The sequence below is a fragment of the Castor canadensis genome, chromosome 18 (genome assembly GCF_047511655.1).
Source record: "Castor canadensis chromosome 18, mCasCan1.hap1v2, whole genome shotgun sequence".
Lineage (NCBI taxonomy): Eukaryota > Metazoa > Chordata > Mammalia > Rodentia > Castoridae > Castor > Castor canadensis.
In genome coordinates this window covers 43,298,128-43,324,874 of record NC_133403.1, presented here as the reverse complement: position 1 = coordinate 43,324,874, position 26,747 = coordinate 43,298,128, and the positions used below count along the sequence as shown (strand labels likewise).

Here is a 26,747-nt window from a genome sequence, read left to right as displayed (position 1 = left end):
AGAATAATGAAACCCATTAAAATAGAAAAAAATACAGGTGGGAGAGAAGAGGTAGGAAGATAGATGGGTGAATTTGATCAAAGCACATCATATGCATGTATAGGATATCACAATGGAGTCAATAAAAAAAACTCTCCTCTCACACTCAAGGCAAATTCTTGGCTGTATTCTCCTGCAAAATAAAATAATGATTTTTTAAAAGGTTACATGCTTTCGACATACAATGGTACAAGGCGAACATTCCCGTTCCAAAGAAAGGAATGAGGGATAGAAAAGAAAGATGAGACCAAAGCAAAGCTGGAATCCAGCAGGACAAACATTAAATCTTATAGCTCCATCTGTGAAATCCAGGACAGAGGGTGGTGTAATATAAGCTCCAAAGAACTTGGGCAGTCTCACCTGTATACACTTGCTGTTTGAAGCACACATGGCCTCTGTCTTGGCCCGGCTTCTCTCATTGTCTGTGACTTCCCTCAGCAGATGTTACACATTTCTGGCACTTCTAACATCCTGGGCATCCATTGCAACTTAGATTTCTCTCTCATGGATTCATGCATGGCCCTCTCAGAGGCTGCCTACAGGGCTCTTGACTCTGCCACACACTGCCTAGCCACCCAGGCGTGCCTCTTGCATTCTGCAAAATCACATCATATGGATGAGGTCAATGTCTGCCACCAGCTTGAATAGCACCTGAGCACCTTTGGAACATGGTTACATTGGCCTTTGGGTGCCTGGGGGTAGCTGAGGACAGTGAAACAAATCCTGGGAAAACAACTTCCTGGGAAGCCTCTGCAAGCAAGACTACCTACTCTGGAGATACTCTCTTCTCAAGGGAAAGTCTCAATGCTTTTACACTTTTATCCTTTGAGGCTACAGTGGGTAGAGTCTGCTCAATACCCGAGTTGCCATCAAGGTATCTTTTCTATTGCCCTGATGCAAAGTACTTATATTCTTTCTAATGAAACAAGTCTCTTCAGCAACCCTACTTTTTGGCCTCAACTTTACATGTGCTCCTTTTCTGGGCAAACTACAAGATTTTCAAACCTTTCCCTTCTGTATTTTGCTCCCAATTTTAACTGCAAACCTGACTAAAAGTAGCCATCGACAACCATGCCAGAGCCAATGCTGGACTGCCTCAAAACTTCCTCTGCCAGATTAATTAATATGCCACCCTGCAGCTCAGCCTCCCACAAAATCTCAGGACAGGGACGAAATGTTCACAAGCAAGTTCTTTGCCAGAATAGCTCTTAAGCAATCTTTCCTGTCCACATTTCTGTCAGCATCTGTTCTTCTGAGATCCCACCAGAATGGGTCATTAGGCTCTGCTTATATCCTTCTAGGGTTTAGCTAGCTCATTTCACCAAGCTCTTTCAAATTTGTCCGGAAAACCAGTTCCTGACTCTACCACAGAGTGAGGTAGTCACAGTAACAACCCCGCTTCTCTGATACCAATATTCTAAGTCAATTTCTCACCACTATGACAAGATACCTGAGAGAACGATGTAAGGAAGGAAAGCTTTATTTTGGCTCATGGATTCGGAGGTTTTATCCACCATGGCAGAGAAGGAATGGCAGAGCAGAGCTGGTAAACTCACAGCAGCCAGGAAGCAGAGAAAAATGGGAAAGGGGCTGGCCAGGGCAAGATATGCCTCTCAAAGACAGCTCCCTCTCAGTGACACACTTCCTCCAACTTGGTCTCGCTTCCCCAAGTTTCGACCACCTCCCAAAATAGTTCCACCAGCTGGGGACTTAGTGAGGGATATTACATATTCAACCCTCTAACCTGATACTAGCTGATTTGTTCTTTCTCCCTGCCCCTGCCAACAAAGACAACCATGTGTGCTTCCTAAGAGCAAGGACCTTGTCTGGTTGCTTGACCTGCCTCTCAATTCCTGGAAAAATGAAAATAACTGGTAGGTACTATACATATGTATATACGTATTTGCATAATTAATGTCTACTTAATACATTTATGAGAATCTAATACAAAAACTCAAATCACCCCTGCTGAATTTCCTCTATGGGTAAATACACAGACTCCTATTTTTCTACCTAAAATTCTAAACTCATTTTACATTTTAAATTCTAAATTACTGTTCAATTTGAACAGTGAGTACAGGTTTTGCCATGATAGGTAAGATGCCAATTCTACCTTTTAGAAACTCACTACGATGTACGGGAGAGTTAAATAAAACAAGAGCACAAATGTATGATAGCACATGAGCTAAACCATGAAGAGGAGCAAAGAAAGGGAAGGATTGGGGTGATTTTATAAAAATGATGGCATTTGAGACAATTCTTAATGCATGAAGGGTAGAGTTAAAAGCAACGACAGTCCGAGAAAATGGATGGAAAATATGATATGTTGTTATCTTCTATCTGAGAGCAATGCTACATATTGCTGACACAATCATCCTGACTGTGATGGTGATGGTGATGGTTGTGATGATGCTGGTGATGGTGATGACTGTGATGTTTAGTGGTGATGATGGTGACAGTGATGGTGGTGATGATGTGATGGTGGTGGTGTTGACAGTGGTGATTGTGATAGTGGTGATTATAGTGATGACAGTAATGGTGATGGTGATGGCAAGGGTGGTGGTGATGCTTATGGTGATGCTTATATGATTGCCAACTTAATTGGATTGATAAGTACCTAGGAGCTGGACACTGGTGGCTCATGCCTGTAATCCTAGCTACTCAGGAGACAGAGATCAAGAGGGTTGCAATTTGAAGCAAGCCCAGGCAAATAGTTCCCGACACCCTATCTTGAAAAAACCCATCACCAACAAAAAAGGGCTGGTGGAATGGCTTAAGTAGTAAGAGCAACTGCCTAGCAAATGTGAACTCCACTACTGCCAATAAAAACAAGGAAGAAGAAGTACCTAAGATATTTGTAAAGCACACCCCTGGGTGTGTCTCTGAGGGCATTTCCAGACAGCATTAACTAAGGAGGGGAAGACCCATCTTGAATGTGAGCAGCACCATCCCAGTGACAACGGGCCTGAATGGAATAGGAAGGGGAAAAGAAGAAAGCCTGCTACATAGGTGCTCTCCTCTGCTTCCTGGCCACTATGTTGTGAGCTTCTGTGCTCTGCCACACCCTCCCCACCATGGTGAACTGTAGTCTCTGAAAATAGGAGGCAAAATAAATCCATCCTTGCATAAGTTGTTTATGTCAGGTATTTTGTCACCGTGACACACAGTCTGACTAATACAATGACATTGGTGACGATGCTGATACTGATATGATGATGGTGGTGGTGGTGATGAGATGATGGTGGTGATAATGTTGATTAATGATGGTGGTGATATTGGTGATTAATGATGGTGGTAGAGGTATTGGTGATGAGATGGCACTGGTGATTATGATGGTGGTGGTGGTATTGATAATGATAGCTAGAGATGATGACAGTGAGGACGATGGTGACATTGGTGATCACGGTGATTGGGTGATGATGGATTTCACCTCCTTTGTTAGTTGGATTGTTTGTTTCTTTCTTATACATTTACCTCATGGGCTTTGGATTTGGTGCTTTAGCCATGTTGTCTTGATTTAAATGTGGAGATGCAGGTTAAAGTGTGAATCAGGAAATTCTAAGAAGAGGTTTTAGGAGGCATATCTTGTTATCTTTTACCACCAAGAGGAATGTCCTTCACTGTGAAAAAAGTAGAATCATACAAAGATAAAGAGGAATGGTTGCTCAGAGGATATATACATCATACACACACGCACACACACACAGACACACAGACACACAGACACAGACAGACAGACAGACACACACACACACACACACACACACATATGCTGCAGGAGAGTGCTGGTCCTGCATTTGAAATGTTAATTTTCCTTTTCTCCTCCTACCTCCTATGTCAAGTAAAAGATAAAGCATTAAATAGTGTATCTACAAAGGATTTTCATAAAAGCTGAATTTTTTCTAGTGAATTGAGGTGAAAGAAAAAGGAACCAAACACACATTAAATGCTGAGTGATCCTTCAGTGCTTAACGTATTTTCCTTCGGTTTTGAGCCTACAGTACAAGTCACAGTCCCCCCAGCCCTGCCCAGAGCTGCCTCTGGAATGCAGGAACAGGAGGGCAGCTTGATAAAGTTTCATATTTAAACTCTGGCCCAGGTCATCTGTGCCTGCTGTGTGCATTTCCCCCTTAAGTCTTTGAACTTGTTCTTGGTGGACAGAGTTGCAGAACTATTCTCTCCAGTGTTCTTTCTTTCTTTTTCCTTATAAGCAATCAAAAAAAGGAAAGGTATTTTTAGTGTAGTTTATTTCAGTTTTGTTTTGTTTTTTCCCCTCAATTCTTCTTCCAGTCCCTTAGCTCTTGGTGAGTTTCGTCTTGTAATCAACATGGCTGACATTTTCAGGTATTTTGGGAAGTTTTTCTTCTATTAATACTCAATAAATTTCTAAGTTCTATAATTTCAATGGATTTTCTTACATAGACTTGATGGAGTTCAGGCTGTATTTTTAATTTTTTTTGGTAAGTTTTACATCTCATTTGCACACTGGCATTTTCTAAATGTAAAATGCTTGTTCTGGTTGAATTTTCACACACAGATTAGTTTCTCCAAAACAGCTTTTCCCCATCTATCCAGCTAGTATACATTTTCTGATCCAATCTTTATATGCAACTCCGAGTTGCCACTCAGACTCCATGTAACACTATTAAATCAGGAGGCAAACCTGTCACCTTTAGCAAAGTTACATGAAGGACTTAAACTCACCCTTCCTGTAATTAGGTATGTTAGAGTTTTGAAGATTTTTCTTTTCTATTCATTTAGGTCCTTCACTTTTTCTTCAATTCTTCACCTCTTGGGGCAATCCTTTTATATTTTCCTAAATAAATGAGTTTCCATCCAAACCTCCCAGTGGTTTGCCTGATGTTCTTTTTCTTTCCTCTTATCTACTTTTAAGAGATTTTTTACTTTAAACACTTGAGATTGGAGCTATTTTGTTTTATCTTCTAATGACTGTAGCTAACTTTGAGGGCAAGACATAAGAACACCTGGAACAAAAGACTAAGAGACTCTCTTCTAGTTATCATTGAGGTATAGTTTGTCCTCAAGGAAAGAGGCAAATCTATTAGGTTTCTACTTTTTCCTGAGAGATTTCTAAGTCCCTCTAAAACATAGATGTCATTGAAAGTGACACCAGGTCACCATATGCCTTCATACATTACAAACTCATTGTGAATCTTAGGATACTCTCCACCCAGGCAGAAAACCATTGGTTCACCTTGCTTTGCACTTTAAATTATGTTGGTTTCAACTTTTTAAAATAATCATATCACCACTCACCAATATCTCTCAAAGAAACAGAGAAACTTGGCTCAAGTCCCCCCAAAACCCCACCAAATTCTCTCCAGGTTCTCCCACTGGGTTACAACAAACTATGAGGCTATCTGTGGAGTGGTCCACTAGGACCCCGACAACACCCTGGCCACCCACTGGCGAGGACCCACAGTGGAGCCAGGGGAAAGATTTCAGGATCAGAAAGAAAGTATTGACCAATCTTTCTTTGTCAAGCCACTCACGAAAGTATTTGTGCGGAATACTGGCAAAAACAAGACCAAGCCATTCATGGCAAACCACCACCCAGGAATGGGGCTCTGACCATGCTCTGCTCTTAGTGTACACTGGATAAGAAGCCGAGGGTACCGAAGCTAAGCCATGATCCCCCCCATGCCCTGCAGGTGAGTCTGTCAAAACTTCCTGGGACACCCTGAAGCAGGACACCCTACAGTGGGAGGCACATGTGCTCCTGACATTGTCCAACATTACTCCCCTTTGAAACTCTTCCTCTTGTACTTTCAAACACCTGGTCCTGCTTATAAAGGTCTTAGAAAACTCCCTCTCCAGAAAGCTTGCCTATTTGTTTCAGGTCCAGGTGCAGAAGGTAAAGTTTTCACCTGATGTTACCATTTTACTTAAGTGTGTAATTTGTACAGAGAATTACATAGATCTCTCCTTTTTTTACAGTCTTCAGTGAAAGTTGAAAAGGGCAATATATGTATAAGTCACACTTTATCTAAACAAAGAGCATCTGTCTTCCCATCTATATGGTTGTGTGTGGCACCGTTAACAATTTGGCAGCAAATCCTTTTCCAGGATTGTCTTTAAATAACAGAGAGATTCCCTTCCTCCTGAGTGTAGGTTGAACTCAGTGACTCACTTGGAATAAATAAAATTTGACAGTAGCAAAACTATATGTGCCCTTATGACTGATCTTAGAAAGCATTGCCACTCCTGCCTGGCTCTCTTGGATTTCTCTTTCTGGGAAAAACCAACTGCTATGTAGGAAGAACCACCCCCTGCCCCCCACACACACACCAAGTTGCCAGCAGTGTGAGTGAGGGTAGGTGTTCATTCTCCAGTTCTACATCAGCCTTCAGATGGCTGTAACCTGGGCTGATGACCTTCCTGCAACCTCAGGAGAGGCTACTTCAGAGAGCAGCTTCTAAATCCCCAGCCCACAGGTGACAGCCATTCCTTCTGTAGTGGAGCTGTTTTAAGTGACTAAAACAACAGAATATTCTCGAGTAATATGTTACACAGCGTTGGATAATTAATGCATTTGATCACCAGTTTATCTCATTAGTATTGAGCAGCATATCCCATGTACACACCATGATTTGTTTAACCCTAATGATTCTTTGAGTTGTTCTGTTTGGGGTTATTATGAATGAGGCTGACATGAACAGTCTTGTATAGGACTTCCAGTCAACATATGTTTCATTGCTCAGGTAGCAGGTGCCCCAGGCAAATAAGTCATCCAGTAATAAGATCCCATGTTGAGAGTGAATTTGTTATGACCCCAAATAAAACAAAAATATTAAAAACTGTTAAAAGATTAATGTAGCTAAAGCATAGTAAGAGGGTAATGGTTATATTAAGACAAAGTTTTGTCCTTCATTGGAGTACTTTCCTTGCAGGTCACAATTACTTTAGGTCAAACGTTATCAAATGCCTCAAGTAATGGAGTTAGCCTGAAGCCTCTCTCGCCAATACATGCTTTTATTTTCAGTACTGGGGTTTGAACTCAGGACCACTCACTTGCAAGGCAGGTGTTCTACCACTTGAGCCTCACCCACAGCACTTTTTTGCCTTAGTTACTTTTTGGATAGGATCTCATGTTTTTGCCTGGGGCTGGACTCAGGCAGCACTCCGACCTATGTGTAGGGCATAGCTGGGATTGCAGTTATGTACCACCATGCTTAGCTTTTTGGTTGAGAAGGAGTCTCACTAACTTTTTTCCAAGTCTGAACTGGCACTGTAATCCTTCCCATCTATCTCCATGTCTCAAATAGCTGGGATTACAGATGTGAGCCAGGACACTTGTTCTCCATGCTTTTATTTAAAGAAGTTCCTATCCAGTGCCTCTCTTGGTGGTTCAGTGTGTTATCTACATTACATACATGCAACTCTAATTTATATTTTAGCATTACTTTCCAACATCCTCTTAAAATACTGCTGTTTTATAAATGAAATGAGTCATATGACATATGAACCACTTTCACTGTGTCCACACAGACAATGAAGAATAAAATTGTCACTTTAATTAAGAAAAAAATAAGTTAACTCAATTGTGTAGAATCCCGATGAAATTACCCCCAGGTGTTTGCTGCTTTTGAAATGAGCTGTTGTTCTCTGAAAGACACAGTCCCCACTGTAATTCTTGCACCCAGCACAGGAAATGAGAATAAGCCTTTCAGATTCCTGTGGCTTTCTAAATATGCTGCCATTCCTGTAAAACAAAACCATCAAGTGTTTTCTGCTTTGCTCTCTCCTCAAATCTCACGCAGCCATGAGCTGACGCTCACCTAGACTGCCACCTCTCCATCCATGTACTATGGCCTCTGAAGTCGTGTCTCTGAGTCATGGAAACTGAGCTCCTGAGCCCCAGGGTTTTGGTTGTGTGGTTGGACTGTGTGATCTCACCTGCCACCGTGTGACACAAGGAGACCACTGTCCTCTAAAGAGAGGGATTTTAGTACCTGCCTCAGGACTGATAAGAGACGTTTCATCCCACAGCAAAGGAAGGGATCTTACCTATCCCTTTTGTGGGTGGATCAAATTGACTTGTCCAATCAATAACTGGACAGCTTAGCCACTAAAACTCCAAATAAGCTAAGAGAAAGATAAAGACCTAAGGCTTCCAGTGAACTGCATTAAAGAATTGCATTTGAGTCCTTGTCTCTATCTTCACATTACATACTGCACAGTACAGGGTCTGTTTTATATTGATGAGTTGGGAAAAAAACAAAAGGGATGTGTTCAAATCTGGAACCTAATTAGCTGGAAACAATTAGATCAACTGATAATGACTTTTGGTATGGCTGGTTATTATCCACGCTGGATCTGAGACCTGTTAAAGTCACCCTACCTTCCATGGACTTTTCTTCTGATCTTCATCACTCCTGTTTGTTCCTTCACTTTAAAGAGACCAAGACGGCAGGGGGCAGTAGTTCAACACCTGCTGATTCCCAGCTACTCCGGAGGTATAGGTAGGAGGATCACAGTCTGAGCTGGACTAGAGAAAAAGCAGGAGATCCAACCTGAAAAAACTAAAATGAAAAGGGCTGAGACACAGCTCAAGTAGTAGAGCACTTGCCTACCAAGCACAAAGCCCTGGATTCAAGCCCTAATACCACCCAAAAGAAAAGCAAAGTAAAAACAGAAATAGACAAAGCCATCCTCCCTCTGCTCTGCTGAAAATTTCTGCCGCACAGCAATGCTGTGAGCTGGCTTTTTGCTCCATGTCCTATCGTGCATACAGCTGTGTATGTGTCACACTTCATCAATCAGAGTCTTCATCTCTAGGTAATTCCCACTGTCTCCTCCTTAGGCAAAGTGCTCCTCTTCCACCAAAGCCTCACCGTCTGGGAAAGACCAGCTCGGTGTGACTCCCTTTTTTTGGGCGGGGGGGCAAGAAGAGAGGAAGAGGAGCCTGGTCTATGTTTTGTAGGCTATTTAGCTGCTCTCTTGATCTCTACTCAGATGATGCCAGTGCCCCAATCCCAGCCTGACAGTTCTGACATCAAAGATGTTTCTTCTGGGGGCAAAACTATCTAAGCTTAAGTCCACAGCTTATCTCAAACTGGAAATCCACTGATATTATCCACCTCAGTTTCCCATTCTAGTTGTAACATTGCAGAAGCTACTGAATGTAACCCCACATCACCTGTAATTTGTATCTTGTTTACAAATGCATTGTAATTCCACAAAAAGAGAAAGAATTTCTTGTGTGTTAATATGACAAAACTCAAGAGAGCCAGGGGTAGTAACTCGCACCTACTTGGGAGGTAGAGATCAGGAGGATCACAGTTTGAGAGCAGATAGGCATAAAGTTAGTGAGACCCCTTCACACTCATTTCAACCGATGAGCTAAGTATGGTGGGACATGTAATGCCAGCTACATGGTGTAAGGCTGGTCTCAAGCAAAAATGTGAGACTCTATTTGAAAAATAACTATAGCAAAAGGGCTGGGAGTATAGAGCACCGGCCAAGCTAGTGTGAGGCTCTGAGTTCAAACTCCTGTACTGGAAAAAAAAACTCAAGAGTTTACTGAGTCGTTGTATTCTGGTCCATAAAAATGAATTGTAAGTGGGCAGCTGTATAACCCAGGGCCCATGTCGAGTCATAAAACTGCCTCGGATGCCATCCTGATGGTCTTCCCACCTCTTACCCCATCATATTCTGTGTCTCAGAGCTGCCAACAGCTCACCAGAGGCTAGAACAAGCCATTCTTGGGCAATTCTCATTTTAGAGGCTGCCATATTGTAAGTCACAGATGGGTTGTACTATGTCCCTAATCTGGAATCCTTCTTCATTCTTTAGAATATGTAATGCTATACTCACATAAATATATTTTATTGAACAATTTTATGTATCTTGAATTTTCCTCTTATATTTTGAGTTTTCATTCTTTATGTTTTTCATAATAACTACACCTCACACAGTTCTGTTTTGTGATTTTGAAAATACCCATTGCTTTTATGCCTCAGTGCACACCTGAAAAAAGTTTTGTCTTTTCCAGAGTCACAGTTATGATCATTTGATAGATGGAGTTCTACATGCAGGGAAATGGAATCATCATTCTTTGTTTCTGGTATATTGACAACTTTGATGGGAAGTTATTTCCTAGGCAATTCCTCTTTCATGCATATCAGTGGTAATTTCTAGGTTGGTTTGGATAATGAGATACGTTGACTATGAAGTGGTTGCATAAATTCAGCTGCTTCAATTGGAGGTTTTTCCTCTCCTCTGGAATATGCTCCACTGTTTCCCCATGATTTCCAACTGTCAGCAGACAAAAATAAGCCTACTGCAGGTTCACACCATTTTCCAAACATCTGAAGGTATATATGAAAAAGAATTGCAAAAAGGTTATTCTCACTAGCAATGAATGCCTAGATTATTTAGTGCTTTAAAAATTCCCATAGTGGTCTAAGAAGCATAGCAGCTAGCAAGAAACCTTCTATTTATATAAACCATGAACATATGTTTTGTTGGGGATTCATTACATGAGGTTATCTTGTGATTACAAGCATATTTTGGGGGGATTTACTGAGATTTAAACTCAGGACCTCACACTTGCTAGGCAGGCACTCTAACACTTGAACCACTCTATCAGCCCTTTACAAGCATCTTGAGATAGCATGGAACCCACACCAGGTAGTCACGAATGCAGATGCTGACAGCTACAGGTAAGTAGTGGCTACTGAGAAGATGCTGCACATTTCTGATCATTTTATTAACTCTCTACAACTTTAATTTTAGAAGTTCTACAAGAGGTGTTTAAAATTATATCCCTCTTGAACTTATCATTGCTTTAATATGTTTAAAGGTTAGCATGTGCTTTTGAGTTCGATGCAAGGACAGATTTTAGACAGAATTCACTCAGACATTTACAATCTGTGTATTTAGCCTGACACAGGTATGTAATGCCTTAAGATCACTAATTACTGCAATAAACTGTACTAATAATAGGATTACCAACTGTGTTTATGATCACATACAAGGACACATTTTAAATGACACTCTTCAATGGCACATGAGACTTTAAAAGGGAAAATAAGGCAAGTCACCTTAAAGATAAGTTTGTTGGTTAACCATCCTAAGTAATGAAGTATAAAAACAGGGATACACTACATGATAAATCTGCCCACATATTTTATACGTATGAAAATAAAACCAATCTGTAAGGAAACTCTCACTATTTTCAGCATGGTGTAATCATTCTGTTACCCTACTGTGTGGCAGATCCAAAGACGGAGTTGACAGTGGAGGACAAGGCAGGGTCCCCCATGAATCTTTAGACCAGTGAACATATAAGCAGGTCTAGGCACCTGAATTTGAATGAGGATGGATGGGCAACCCCAAGCTCCAGCATCAAACTCTGTGGCTGCATTCTGGAATGATCCAGACAATGAGGTTGAGGTTGGACACCAGAGGCTGGAGAACTTCATCTGTAAAGGACTTGATGATAATATACATATATATATATATATATATATATAAAGGCAAGACAATGTGTTTTTCAAACTATGGGTAGAAAATCATTAATGGTTCTTTACATTGAGTTAATTAGTCACAATCAATGAATATCAATGAATTTTTACAAAAGTGAAATAGTCTAATAATAAAATCACATTTGGTATTAAATTATTTTATTGTAGTTGCATTAGTAAGGGAAATTATTTCTGGTAAGACATTTGTTTATTTTGTGTACACATGTACATTTGAATGTGTGTTTGTAATGACTTACAAAACAAGACATTTTACTATGAGTCATGATAAAAAGAGTTGAAAAGCACTGCTATAGTGCAAAGAACACAGAACTGAAAAGTGAAAAGACTAATCTACCTTTTTCTATTCATTGGATTCATCCAAACCCTTAAGATCTCCAGACTTACAAAGTCTTGTCTAAAGCCATTTAACATTTTATGCAGCTTAGCAAAAGTGAGTCTACTCACAGTGTAGACTGATGCAGTTTTAAAGAGAGGAGGGAGAAAGGGGGCAAGGAAGAAAAACTACAAATGCTGTTTGAGACCCAGACTAAAATTGTTATCACACCTGTCCCATCTCCACCCCTCCCCCATCTCTGCTAATATGGGCTGTTATATTTTCCCATTATAACGAGAGTTCTAATGGTCCACGTGGGTTGTCTCAAACTGCATAATGCCAAATGTGACTGGAGCCTCTTAGGGAAACAGGGAATTCCCAACATGTTTTGATTTAAACTTAAAATCAGGGTAGAGTGGTCCTGGAGGCAGATGCTTATTATTCCAGCACTTGGGATACTGAGGCAGGAGAACAGAGAGCTGGAAGCCAGCCTTGGCATTTGTTACGTAGTGAAAGAAAAGAAAAGAAACCCACAGTGAATCTCAATATGGGCTCCTGTCATCTTCTGAGATGGGTTGCAAGTACTCTGGATGCTCCCCAGCAAGCATTCTGAGTAATAGCTCCAGAAAAGTTGGAAGTAAAAGCAAGTATATTTTCTAAATCTGTTTGGAAAACCAAGTCCAAAGGCAAAGCTCAGGCAGAGAAAACATTAGAAGAAGTAGGAAGGAAGGCAAATCCATGGAAAACCAGGAGCCAGGATCAATCCCTGAGCTCCTTGGAAAGGTCTAGGACCAAGGATCAGAGCAATTTGCCCCAAACTGCTTGAGTTTCATTCCAGCCTCACACGCTTGCATCAGATGAGTTGTACAAGGTATTTCAGGTACCATGCCCCAGAGCCCCATCTATAAGATGGAGCTAATTAAATAGTTGCTGTTTAAGATTATTGTGGTGATCAGTAAGTTAATACAAACAGAATGCATAGGAATAACCCACAGGTAATTTCTGGGGAACATCCCAGCTGTTAGCTGGAAGGTACTCATTTCTTACCGTTGATCACACACCACCTCCCAAGGTGGCAGAACCATGACTGGAAGAAATAGGTAGCCATCAGGGATGACCTGACAGGTAAGCATGGCTCTTCTTCTTCTCCTTCCACAATCTGAGCAGCTGCTAAACTGGGAGATGAACAGAGCAGCCATTAACAGCAAACTCCATCTTCCCACATAATGCAAACCAAATGTAGAGTTAAAAGACATTATTCAACATAAACACTTTCCTATTTAATTCACTTCACTGTTGCACCGCAGGAGAGCATATTCTGTCCCTCTCGTCCCAGTGTTCTAGTCTGCCTTGAAAATCAGATTTTCCCCATAGGCAGTCATCCTTTCTCTCATTATGCCCCCATGCTGGGGATTCATTGCTTCAAGACACTTAATTTCTTTGGCAGATAATGATTTCCAAAACTAAAAGAAAAGATAGTGTTTGCTGACATTTTTTTCTTTTATTCCTAATGTGTTTACAATGCACCTCTCTTTTATAGACTCTTTGATACACTGGTTGTGGAAATAGTGTCATAAAAGTGAATTGTGATTGCCATAAATTGGTTTATGGCAAAGGCAGAAAGCACAGATTTTCAAATGTGCTTTCTGATCGAAGCAACCTTCCTAGCTTTGAGTATCACTCCTCTCTGAGTCAGGTGATGGCAGATCGTGCTGGCCCCATGCTCAGTTCTCTTGGTAAAGGGAGACTCTGAGCATGATATCCCAACAGGACAACCTGGGGAACCCATATAGCCAGGCTTCTGTCCCTGCAGCTTTAAAAGACAAAGTGAAGTAACTCTAATAAGGCACAAAAATTCTTGCATAACATTCACAGAAATAACAAAAATGAAATGATTATCTCCCAATAAGTCCTGCCCAGCTTCCCTTCTTCATCTTTTCAAAAGATACTGATGCCTCAGAAGGGTGATATTTCATAGGCTGCTCAGTCTGCTGGAAGGCATTTCATTTCCTGACCTACCTAAGTTCCCACCAAAGAAACAGAGAATCCATCTCCCCTCCCTCAACATACACAAAGAGCCCAGTACAGCCTATCCTGCCAATAAATACAACCCTATAAGAAGGATGCCTGGAAGGGAGCGCACACCCTCCATTGGACAATGTCCTCCATACCACTTCCTGCGTCTCATGTCTGCTTCTTCTTCCCCAGCACGTGTGTGCATGTGTGTATGTGCACACATACTCCTGGGTGCTGTAGAAGTCATCCTTATACTGGCCACTTTTCTCTTCTCATTCTTGCCCTTTTTCAGTTAAACTCTTCCATTTGTCTTTGCTACATCTTTCTCTACATCCAGATCCTTTTATTTCTTCCAGATATAACCATGATATACTGCTAAATCACTTCTATCTCTAGGGAATTCAGGTCCTCTGTATGGCTGTGTCCACTTGCCCCTGGTTCTACATCCTTTCCTAACTCACATTCCCCCAGCCTGGCAAACCATACTCCTTTGGATAAACTCTTTAGAGCATGCCTCAAACACAGGGATGTGCAGAACCTTCAGAGGGCTCATTCCCAGGGTTAAAAGTCTATTGTAAGACAGTCACTATTTCCCAACCCTAATGAGGAGGTTACAGAATATATAGACATGATGCATTTAGATTTTGAGCACAGGAAGCATGCATTGGATATTTATTGGTGTATCTCTCTGAGGCATGCCACAATGGTTTCCTCTTAGAAATAGCTGAAAATATTTACTACTGAATGGCTGAGGTGATGAATGTTATGAAACAGAAAACAAAATAAAAATAAAGACCGTGTGACCCAGAGCCCAGGAATGACAAGCACAAGAGAAATAGCCCAGTAAGAAATCACACAAAATAATTGCCCTTTTCTTCTCTATATGCGGTGAAAGAGAATGTCAGCCATAATAGCATCATTCTGTGGTTGAATGGAGAAATGGTTCCTCCATCCAATTTCAACTGCAGGACAGATTTGGGCAATTCAGTGATTTCCAAGTCTTATCATTACCAGAGGATATAGAAAAGCCTATCATTTCTAGGGACCCACCTCCAACTGCTTGCATAAGACTTACTAGAGATGATTCTAATTTAAAATAAAATAAAATGAATAAGTCTTTTCAGGTGCCAACAATTCAGAAGCTCTGGTCTATCTGGCGAACGTAAGGTTCTGAGTTGGAAGGCTTGCTGAGATTTTTGTGTCCCTCACCAATTACATATGTGACCTGAGCCAAATAGCATACTTCTCTGAAACTACTAAATTTCTGTATCACATAAAAGAATGGACAATGACTGACCCCTGCAGATCTCACATTTATATCATTTAGATCAAATGAGTCACACAAGAGGAGTCTTTGTGTGAACTGCAAATAATTATGGATGACCTCACCTACAGTTAGTACAACTGGGGGAAAGAAGGAGAAAAGAAAGTGAAGCAAGAAGAATACCTGAAGGGAAGGCTTACTCTCCTGAGGGAAGTGTCTCAAGTATAATTTGTTTAATTCCACTTGATTCCTTTAATTTCACAGCTCTTGTGAGTAATAGTCATTTTCCCTCTTCTATTCCAACACACACACACACACACACACTCACACTCGGTTAGCTGATCTGTGTCCTCTCTGGGTTTCTTCCTTCTATCCCCATCATTTTCAACTGTTTCCTTGATTTCTGATCGGGGACTCTTGAGTGGTCCTAGACATCCCTCTGGAATGTTCTCTCCTTCTAAGGCGTCAAGTTTCCCATAATTAAGCCAGTGGTATGGCTCAAGTGATAGAGCCCCTGTCTACCAAGCATGAAGCCCTGAGTTCAATCCCTAGTACCACCGAAACAAAATTTTAAAATATCCCATAATGAAAGCATGACTGTCCAGTGACCTCTTGAATAATATTTTAGAACCTCTGGAAATATTCATCATTTCTAAGGGCTGCTTCAACCTTCTGTTCCACTGAGTTGCATTTTTAGCTCTACAGAATATCTTCTCTGACTGTAATAGTCTTTAAGGTCACAAGGTACATCTCCTCCTGGAATCTCACTCCACCTACAACTTCCCAACCGGAAACTACAAAGTCACTTTGCCCTTGTTCACTCTCTCTCATCTTCCTTCAGTCTGGAAGAGCCATCCCTCCTCATTTGTTGACAGTGTTTTCACCCACATGAGAAATAGCCATAATCCCCACCCTACTGACCATGAAATTCTGTTCTGCCTGGCTCTTCTGGGCATTAACTCTACAAATCTTCCCTCTGAACTTGCCTGCCTTGCCTCCTACTCTGACAGGTCCTTGTCTACTGATAAGCTGACTAATCTGAAGTCCACCACTGGACATAGATTCAGTCCAAGAGATAGCTTAATATCCCTACTTTGTTCTGGAGCCCATTCTATGCTACATATTGTAGTGAGAACCAACAGTGGGTGACAGCTACATGTACTTAACTCATTTAATAGTCACACAAGACTCAATTACATCAATATCATTACTATTGCTGCTTGTGCAGAAGAGGAACCCAAGGCACAGAGAGGTGAGCTAACTTCCCAAAGGTCACCCAGTGATCTGCAGAGGTGGGATTCAAGCCTAGGCCATTTTCCCTTCTTTGGTTATGTCTCCTCCCTGTATACAGCTGATTTGTATTGATCCTTTCAATATCCCTGAAGTGAATATGGTGGCATGGGGGCAGCAATTGTGAGCGTTATTCCTTCTGACTTTCAAACCCACATTCTTTAGAATATATCACAAGGCTCTCAAAAGGTACCAAAGTCACTCTCACATGTTCACAGTGAAAATATCCAGGGTCATATACCTGGAGGATGATATAAGGTGGCACAAAAAATAGGAATTAAGTAGCATTGAGGTTTATGGTTCTGGTTGCTACTTTTTCTATTCTCTTTCCAACTACCTGATGGCCGAGGAGATTATCTTTGGTGCTAGCATCCTTTAGTGCTCCCCCAACCCTGGGTAATCACCCATATTTAACAGATATGGAAAACGTACAGCTACAGGGGGAACAGCAGGGTATAAAGGGAATCAATAACATTAATTACTTTGTTTGCTTTAATTCTTAGTTTATCCCCAATTTATGGAAAAATAAGATGATTATCTATTTATGATAGTGAAACAGAAAGTTTCCCTTAAATAATCTGAATAAAATTAGCATTTAATTTATCCCCAATTTATGGAAAAATAAGATGATTATCTATTTATGATAGTGAAACAGAAAGTTTCCCTTAAATAATCTGAATAAAATTAGCATTTAATTTATCCCCAATTTATGGAAAAATAAGATGATTATCTATTTATGATAGTGAAACAGAAAGTTTCCCTTAAATAATCTGAATAAAATTAGCATTTAATTTATCCCCAATTTATGGAAAAATAAGATGATTATCTATTTATGATAGTGAAACAGAAAGTTTCCCTTAAATAATCTGAATAAAATTAGCAAAGTATATAACAATACAGGTGGTGTCAGCATATGGCTATAAACCAAAAGTGATTTCATGGATGTTTAGTTTTATGGTATTAATTGGTTTAGAGCAGGAAGTATGTCTTTGTGATACAGACAACTCCAGAGATGATTGATAACTGCATTTTTTTATTCATGCCTGCAAGTTTAGGGAAAACACTGCCTGGTGTCTAATTGGTGCTCAAAATGAGTTAAATCTATTGATTAAATACATTGCATTGCTGTGAACATCTGCACAGCAGCATTCTGGGAAAGGAAGTACTGTGGTAGCTCCTTTGACTTCGGATTTTTACCATTCCTGGATGTATGGCTTCTTTCTCCTGGCTTTCCTAGTGAACCCTAAAGATACCACTTTCCATGCTGGAGGACCTGCCAAGATGCACTCTTTATCATTATGCCCTCTAACATAGCACAGCCACTTTCTTTTGAAAGTACTTGGAGTAACTGGCCACACAAAGACACACAGATATGCAAGAAGTAAAATCCCATGTGACACCTGTTGACCTGCAGTCGGCCAGCCTCATAAGAAAACACGGATTCTGTAGTTCTGCTTAGAAGTCTGGACTTCTTGGGAATGTTGTCACATCACAGGCAGAAGTCAGGGTCAGTGATCTGCTTCCTTCTCCTTAGGCTGAGTCCAGCCATGCAGGTCTCATTAATTCACTGGGTAGTTATTTATCAACAGACCTACTGGGCATTAGGGTTTGTCTATGCTTTGCATAGAGAATATTTGGAGGTAAACATGACTCAGGTCTGGCTATTGTGAGGCTGGTAGTGTATGTGTGTGTGGCAGAAGGGAATGCAACTTTTATATGTATGCATAATTTCAGTTTTATTTAATAATTTAAAAATTGACTCAATATGACTTTCTTGTTTTTTTTTTCCATTTCTCCCAGTCTTTAGTGAATTTGGATATTGAAGGGCATCTATTTTTCAATTTCACTATTACTAAATTGATAATCTGGTCAAGGCATGTCTTCATGCCTATTCTGGAAATTTTGCTGTCAAAAACCAAAATCACATTCATGAGAGCAGGAGATCTCAAGGATAAGTCACAAATCACATTCTAAGAACAGAGGTGGAAGAATGTGAGCTGCTCGCAGATAGGAACACCTGCTATTGGGAGCTTAACCTTGGTGTCCCCAAGATTGGAGGACACAGAATAGCTCTGGGGGAACATTGTGGTCATGTTGGTGTCACTTAACAGGGTGTGTGACTTCAGTTACCACTGTTAACATAGATATTAACCTTTGTCTTTGCAAAACTGTTATAAGCTTCAAAGTAGAGAGTCTTTGAAAGCGGTGAATTGTTAAACAAATATCAGGGCATGTCCTGCTTGGAGCACTAATACATGAACAAATTTTATTGACAGAGGATATTTAAAAAGTGGGAGCCAGCTCTGCCATAGTCCACAATGGGAAATCATGAGTCATGATGGAGAATGAGGTCTTATCTATGTAGGCACGGAAAGATCTCCTGAAAATATTATGAAGTAAAACAAGCCAAGTACGGAGCAGTGTACAGGATGGTACTTTTTTTTGTAAGAACTAGAGTTTGGAGATATAAGCATACATATATTTGATTTTATTGACATAGTAAAACAATGGGACTAGTAGTAAATTAATGGAAATGATTTCCTTTAAGATTGAAGAACACAGGGGTCATAGATGGGGCATAAACTATCTTAGTATATATTTTTAAATTTTATTTTGAAGGTAAAAGTTTAAATTGAGGCTAAAAACATCAAGGAATATTTTTTGCCCTTCCCTCCTTCAGGCCATAGACCACAGTCTTAAACACTGCAGTGTCAGGGTGCAGAGAAAATTCACTTTCCTGGACTACTTAGGACGAAATTAATTACAATGAGGCTTTTCCCATTGCAGACAGATTGTATTCACCTGATTCCATTAAGGCTTTCTCTTCAAGGAGAAAATATCTCTTCAAGTTCAAATAACAAACATATTTTCTGAGGTATGTTGCTAATATACTTTACCTGAGGCAAAGTTGCTAAATAATAGCAAACACTATGAAAACCTATCAGCCTAAAATCTATACTTTATCTCATCTTTTTTACCCAGCCCCTGAAGACTTCTGCCAGTGACACTGACTGACAAATCTCACTGTAAGGGAAATAATTGTATTTTCTTTGATCTGTGCAAGCTTGGTTTTTACTTCCATATATTTTCTATAATATAAGCATATATTATATATGTATATATATTTCTCATGTATATATATATATATATTTCTCATATATGTATATGTATATATATATATATATATATATATATGAGAATGACATTCCATTGGTCTGTGGATGCATTGACGGGCTTCACAACTGAGTGCTTGAACACAATTTTATGTGTTCCTAACCACTGACTCAAAGGTCAGGTTAGCATATCTTTCCCAGAAAGAACTGTGACAGAACTTCAAAAGGTCTCAGAGAACTGGTCAGGTTCTGAGAGCTCAACACAGGAACCCGTTATCCACACAAGGACCACAGAATCTTAGAATCACAGATGCTAATAAAGGGAATGATTGAGGAAGCACCAGCTCTCCACCAGAATCTCTTCCCTTCCTGCACGGTGTCCAGCAGTGGTTGGGTCACTAGGAACAGAAAGAATTCCCAAGGCTCAACCTCATGTCCAAGGTCCGAGTCTACGGGGGACTCAGAACAGGCAGATGGTGACCTCTACCTGGGAGAGGAAGAGCAATGAGGTTAATTTCACTATCACGTATACTTTTCTTGTACTCTTCCCATTCACAAACTTTTGGGGAGGAGATAGAACTTTGAGCTGCATCAGCAGAACATAAACCAAAACCAACAACAATGAGAGTTCATGCAGTTCAATGGCTACAGCCCTGACGTACTGGACACCAGGGCAAAGTAACATGATCGTATAGCGAGAGATGTCTAGGCATTGACTGATGACACAGACTGATAAATGGAATCCCAGAAAAGCAGTTTTGTGTTACCCAGTGTTAATAAGGAAAAAGCGTAAATGTGTATCTGTGGAGTTATCTGACCTTTGGATTTTTTTGTGTATTAGTTTTCCATTAACCTATCTATTCAATGCCCATGATAAGAAACCTTGTGTGCATTCCATATTACTTTCATCCTATATTTAAAGTTGCATGAAAGTTGACCTTATGTTCCTAAAAATTACATTCTTTTCCAATTACAAAGACAATGCTTTAAACCCCCAGAACTGCTGGGATGTGGAGTGATTCACATCCTAATTGGCAAAGTGCTTGGAGATGCAATGAAACGTGGTAATTATATTTATCCTCTGAATCATAATTTTGCAAAATGAGACTACATCATTTTTTGATGATCTCTTGATTCAGGTCTGGGAGCCAGGAAAGACCTTTCAGATGCAAAGTCTAGCAGGTTAAGATTTAGACAATAGAAGCTCTCTTTTTAAACTCATGTCATTTTTGACGACATTATGAAACACTCCAGGAAAATGTCATTGTGAGCCTTGGTGTGTAAATGGAAGGGTTAAAGATCACTTCATAACAGGAGACACAAAATCAGCATCAACTCAGTGCAGAATCACAGCCTGTAAGGTGCCTGTATGTCTAATGGATGCAGAGACAGTAGTGAGGTAACTGAGTCAAGGGGTGTAACATTGAACTTGGGCTGCTGGGATGGCTCCCTGCACCAGTGAATAATGCCACACCTAGTCCATTTTGCAAGTCACAATCCTCTGGACATTTCTCTTTTATTTACCACAATATTCATCAGCACACCAGGTCTGTATGGCCATTACCCTCCCTGATGACTTCATGGGAATGGCTTAAAGTGATCCCAAACCCAACACATCCAACTTCAAAGCAGAGGCCATGAGTGTTTTCCTAACTTTGTGTTGACATATGTCTTAAGAAAACAATCTCCAGCCAAATCAAACCTAGTGTGGTCATTTAAACATCGAATGGCTGGCAGATGGGGGCTCAAAGGTGTCCAGGAACCTTTTATAGGCCATCAAGGCATTCTGTTGGCTCCTCGCCCCTCTCTTTGATTGCTGTTATTTAAAAACAGAAGACAAATGATCACGCACCTAAATCATACACTGTTGAAAAGGTCACACTAACAGAACTGGTAACTGCCTGTAGGAGCATGTTTGAAGGATTTAAGACCTCATTACTGTGCCCAGGATCATCAAAGAAAAAATGATAACAGGAGTTTCTATAAGAACTGAAAATGCAGCAGCTGACTGGCTTCTTGTTACACTAACAGCCTGTGATGCTAAAAAGATGCTGAGCCCAAACAAATGCCTGTGTTTTGGGCACCATAGAGAGATGCAGGAAACCTCACCCAGGAACTGTGCACCCCCTCCAGAGCCCTGAACCTGGGGGTGCACAGTGATGAAACTGAGACCAGGCACCAGAACTTGACGATGAGCTTACAGTACCCTACAGGCACACCTGCCAAAGAGAAGAGGTTCGTGTTAGTAAGACACTAGAATAAAACGTAGCACAGAGGTTCTGCACCAAGAGTTTTTCTTTGTCCGTTTGCTGCCTCCTAAATTCCTGATTCAAGACACAATTGTTGGCAGTACTAGACTTTGAATTCAGGACCTCTCTCTTGGCTCTACCACGATAGCTACGCCTCCAGCACTTTTTTACATTAGTTATTTTGAGGTAAGGTCTTGAGGTTTCGCCTAGACTAGCCTCATAGTGCAATCCTCCACTTATAGTCTCCCGCACATAGCCGGGGTGACAGGTGCAACCTGCCATGCCCAGCTTGTTGGTTGAGATAGGGTTTCACATACTTTTTCTCTGGAGTAGACTCAAACTGCAGTCCTTCTGATCTGCGCCTTCTGAGTAGCTGGGATTACAAGAGTGGGCCTGGCACCCGATCCAAGACACTTCAATCCAGTGTCATCCCTAGAATCAGAACAAGCTCTGGAACTCTTAAGGCTCTTTTATATGCATTTAAAAAAAAAGCAGAAAGCCTAAGATTTTCTGTTCAACATCTTTTATCATTAGAAAGCTGTTCAGAATCCAGGCTCTACAGACTCCTGTTCCGCATCACCTAAGTCACCCTTGCATAACAAAACTTAAGCGTTACTTAATTCATAAAGTTCCCATAAGGAAAATCCTGGATTTTTGTGAGGACAGAAAAAAAAAAAAAGAACATTACCATATTTCATTTATATGTCTGTAACATAACTCATTGCATATGAATGTTATTTATTTGTGATTTTTTAGGGCTACTACCTGGGAATATTTTATGAGGTACTGAGGCAGGAAATTCAGAGAAAGTCCTGGAGGACAGGTAGCCTCCTCACACCATAGATCATCTCACTGGGAACAGATGGCCTGGCTCCATCCAGAACGGCCCCTTTTGAAATAGCATTTTCATCTGGACCCAAAGTGGAGCATGCTCACATGGGCCTCTCCTTATAGCCTAAGGAACATGGGCTGCACCTCATTGTAACAGAGTAAACGCACACGTACAACCTGTCAGTCATCAAAAACCACTCCTAAGCACCACCCAAGCCACTCCCCCCACACACACTCACCTCTGCAGTGTATAAATACCCATCCAAACCACCTTGCTCAGAGCCCGCTCCTCCTCTCTCATGGCGTGTACTTTCAGCAATAAAACTTTTCTGCTGCTTTGCAATCTGTGTGTTTTCATTCCGTTCTTTGCGCAAGGACACCAAGGACCTGAGATCTCAACCAGGATCTTCTGAGACTACCCACTGGTCACACTAGGACAGATGAACAGGAGCCAATTAATTTAAAATAAAATAAAGGAAAGAAAAGAGAGAGAAGAAAAGAAAATAGGAGACCCTCCAGAGTGTGGGCTAGTACCAGGAACAAATAATGGAGGTTCTGTATAAATACAACCAGTCCTCCATATCCATGGGGTAGGCATTCAACCTACCTCAGCACATAAATCCTTGGGGTAAAAAAACTGAATGTCTGCTAAGATGTTCAGGCTTTCTGTCCTTCTTCTCTAAGCAATACAGTATAACAACTGCTTATATCACACTGCATTGTATTGGGTATTATAAGTCAGCCAGAATTGATTTAAAGCATATGCAAAAGTTGAGCCATTTTATATGAGGGACTTGGGCATTTGAGAATTTGAATATCCAATTTACTCCTGGAACCAATCCGTCGTGGACACTGAGAAAGGATTTTAACAGGAAATGCCTTTAACCATGATCAGAGTAAACAAGCATTAGCCAGCAACCAGCAACTGCTGATCCAATGGACTTCATTGTTGCTTTGACAGTTGCAAATTTTCAAGATTTTCAAGAAAAACAACAAGTTTAGAATTTCCTAATTTTTCAACATAAGCAAATAAACAAATCAGAGCCAACACTTTTTAACCTTGGTTCTGAAGTCAATCTAGTTGCAAGATTCTAATCCCATTTAAGGGAGATGTGTCATTAAGTGGGTGTGTTTTGCTACTTATTTGTTCACTTGATTGATTTTTTAAATAGAACTTTTGCTTATAGATAATGTATATCTGGAGGGGGTGACTGAGGTGTAAGTTCAGGACTTCAAGCTTGCAAAGCAGGTGCTCTGTCACTTAAGCCACACCTTGCATCTATATATCTTGAAATATATAGATCTGTAAATAAACAATCCTAGGTCTCACTTGCATAATATTCTCATCCTTAGTAAAAGCCATTTCTACCTCCACAGACTCCAACAGAAATAAGAAATGGACTTCATATCAGTTATCATTTCTAAACAGTCAGTAGAGGTAGCCAGAGAGAGTTCTGTCTCCAGAAGGAAGGAATGGACTCTAGCAGGACAGAATGCTGGCAGTGATTTGATGTCTGCCACAGGCATACCCTTGCTGGTGGTGTTCTCTACTTCTGAGCATGTAATAAGTCCCAACTCCAACACACATTCCAAAGCTTTTGAAGACACTGCTTGCATTTGTAACCATTTCCCTTTCCATAAAATATACTTAAGATGGCCTCCCTTTCACTATATAAGTGTACAAGAAGAGATTTCTCACACATCACATTCTTATATACCTCCAAACTTTTTACCTGAATCTGACATGCCATTCTTGCTCTCGTTTGTCTGCTGAACTCCTACTCAAATTCCACATTCAATTCAAATATCACCAACTCTATGTGTCTTTCCTGAATCTCGGTCTTTATTCTTTTATATTCCCTTACACGTCTTGCCCATATTTATAGAAGAGTATTTCAAATTGGTTTCTCCTCTAATACAATAAGAACCCAGTCAAGGTCATAAATTGTGTCCCAATTATCAGTGAGTCCCTCAGTATTTTTCCATTAACATATTCTTTGCTGAATGAATGAATGAATGTTGGATGAATGAAAAAATGCCTACTACTACACAAAAATTTAAACAATGCTATCTCTTAGGTCACATTTCCCTAAACATAAGAGTGTCATTTAGTGACCAGGTCCACACAGTAAAAATTACTTACACATTTTAGGTGTCACTGGAATGAACACAACAAAGCAGAATGTTTTAAAATTAGAAAGCAAGAAGTGCTGTTGTTGACTGGTAAGATCCGTCTTCTCTATCCTTCCAGGCTCTGAGCAGAAGGCAGCATTGTTTGCTGAAGTTTTTTGTTCATGGACATGGTTGAGGCATAGCTAGAATTCAAACAATAATATGTTATCATTGGCTTTATATTGTACTTACTTTATTTTCTAATGTGCATTCCTATAAAATTTATAAGTATTCATGTAATTTTTTTAAGTCTCTTCCTTTTCCCACCAGAACCCTGTTTATAAGTCTCCAGAGGCGTGGGAGCCATGCTTGAAGAAGCAGCGCTTGAAGTGGTTGTGTACATTTGCAAAGCCTTCTGACACATCTCACAGATGACCCATCGATCACTCTAATGATGACATTGACTTCAGGATTTCTATTTTATGGATGATTAAACAGAAGCCACAGGAATGCAGCATTTCCTCCTTTTTATTCAAAAAATTTTATTAGGATATATTCATTGTACAGGGGAGGATTTGTAGTGACAATTCCAATTAGTCTTATATTGTACATTAGTTACATTGCCTCCATCGTTTCTTCCCCTCAGCCTCTTCCTTACCCCACTTAAAGCAATTGCAAGAGGTTTTTTAGTTCTGTTTCACATAGGTGTATGAAGTCCATCAACCATATACCATAACCTTACCATCTCCTTCTTTCATCCTCCCCCCTCCCACTAATACAGTCCTGGTTCTCATAATTAATATTTGAATTGATGTTCAAAGGAGTGTCTTGATGTATGCCCACTGTGGGTGTGCTTTACTTTGGTCTGTTCAATCTCTTCAAATACTCTTCCTTACCCCTTTTCCTCCCACCTCCCATTTTTCAACAGCTTTTAATACACATCCTTATATCCTCCACCTTCACATCTTATGGTATATGATTTTACTGATGCTCTATCATTCTCTTTTCTTTTATCTCTTTCCCCAAGTTCCACAGAGCAGGTTCACTATTACAAACATGTTCTACAACTGAGTTTGTATATGATCATGCTTGTTTTTGTGTATATGTTTATCTTTGGATCTATCTTGCACATATGAGAGAATCCAGTGCTACCAGTCCTGGGCATCTACCCAAAAGAACGGAAGTCAGGATGCAGTAGAGACACCTGTACACCAAAGTTCACTGGAGAACTATTCATGATAGCCAAGCTCTGGAAACAACCCAGGTGCCCTACAACTGATGGATGGATCATGAAATTGTGGTATATATACACAATAGAGTATTATTCAGCCACAAGGAGTAATGACATGGGGTTTGAAGGTAAATGTACACAGTTGAAGTACGTGTTAAGTGAAATTAGCCAGGATTAGAAACACAAAAGCATTTCCTCTTGTGAGCATCACGGAGGTCTTCAAATAGATGGTGTGGCAGTCTTATGTCCTAAATACAAGTCACCTACACTCTTGCCATTGCAGGCTTATTTTAACCAGTTCACAGCCTGTGTGAGCCTTGCTTTGTCTTTTTCAAATGGAATTAGTTATTGATTCTCCTCTTTCTCACAGAGAAGTATAGCTCAAAGTCAAAGCAATCATTTTTAATATCTGGACACCTATGCCTAATGTTGCCTACCAACATCACTGCTGCCACAGAACGGCTAGCTGCCCAAGGCAGTGTCAGGACAGGCAGGAGAGCTGGGCACCTTCCAGGCCTGGAAAAGTATGAAGAATACAGGGCAAAGGATTCCAGGTAAATCAGGTGCTTTTCCTTCACCTGGATTCCAGCACACAGTCACCCTAAGGCCACACCCTTTCTCCAGCAAGAACACATTCTGCTGCTTCAAAAGGAGCCACAGGAAACTCATCCAGGAAATGTAGATTCTGCTACTTTATAGTCTTTCCTTGAACTTGACTTCACACCCAAATCCCCAGGTCACTGCTGGGTACTAAAATCCCAATAGCTTTGGTTAATTTA

The 26,747-nt window shown here is 40.5% G+C and overlaps 1 long non-coding RNA gene across 1 annotated transcript; it reads left to right on the top strand.

The window, feature by feature from the left end:
* The first annotated feature begins 1,820 nt into the window (after positions 1 to 1,820).
* LOC141418829 (uncharacterized) lies at positions 1,821 to 25,254 on the top strand. The gene is made up of 2 exons (XR_012443466.1): positions 1,821 to 1,913; positions 25,068 to 25,254. It is a non-coding gene; the product is annotated as an uncharacterized lncRNA (long non-coding RNA).
* Positions 25,255 to 26,747: the final 1,493 nt, after the last annotated feature.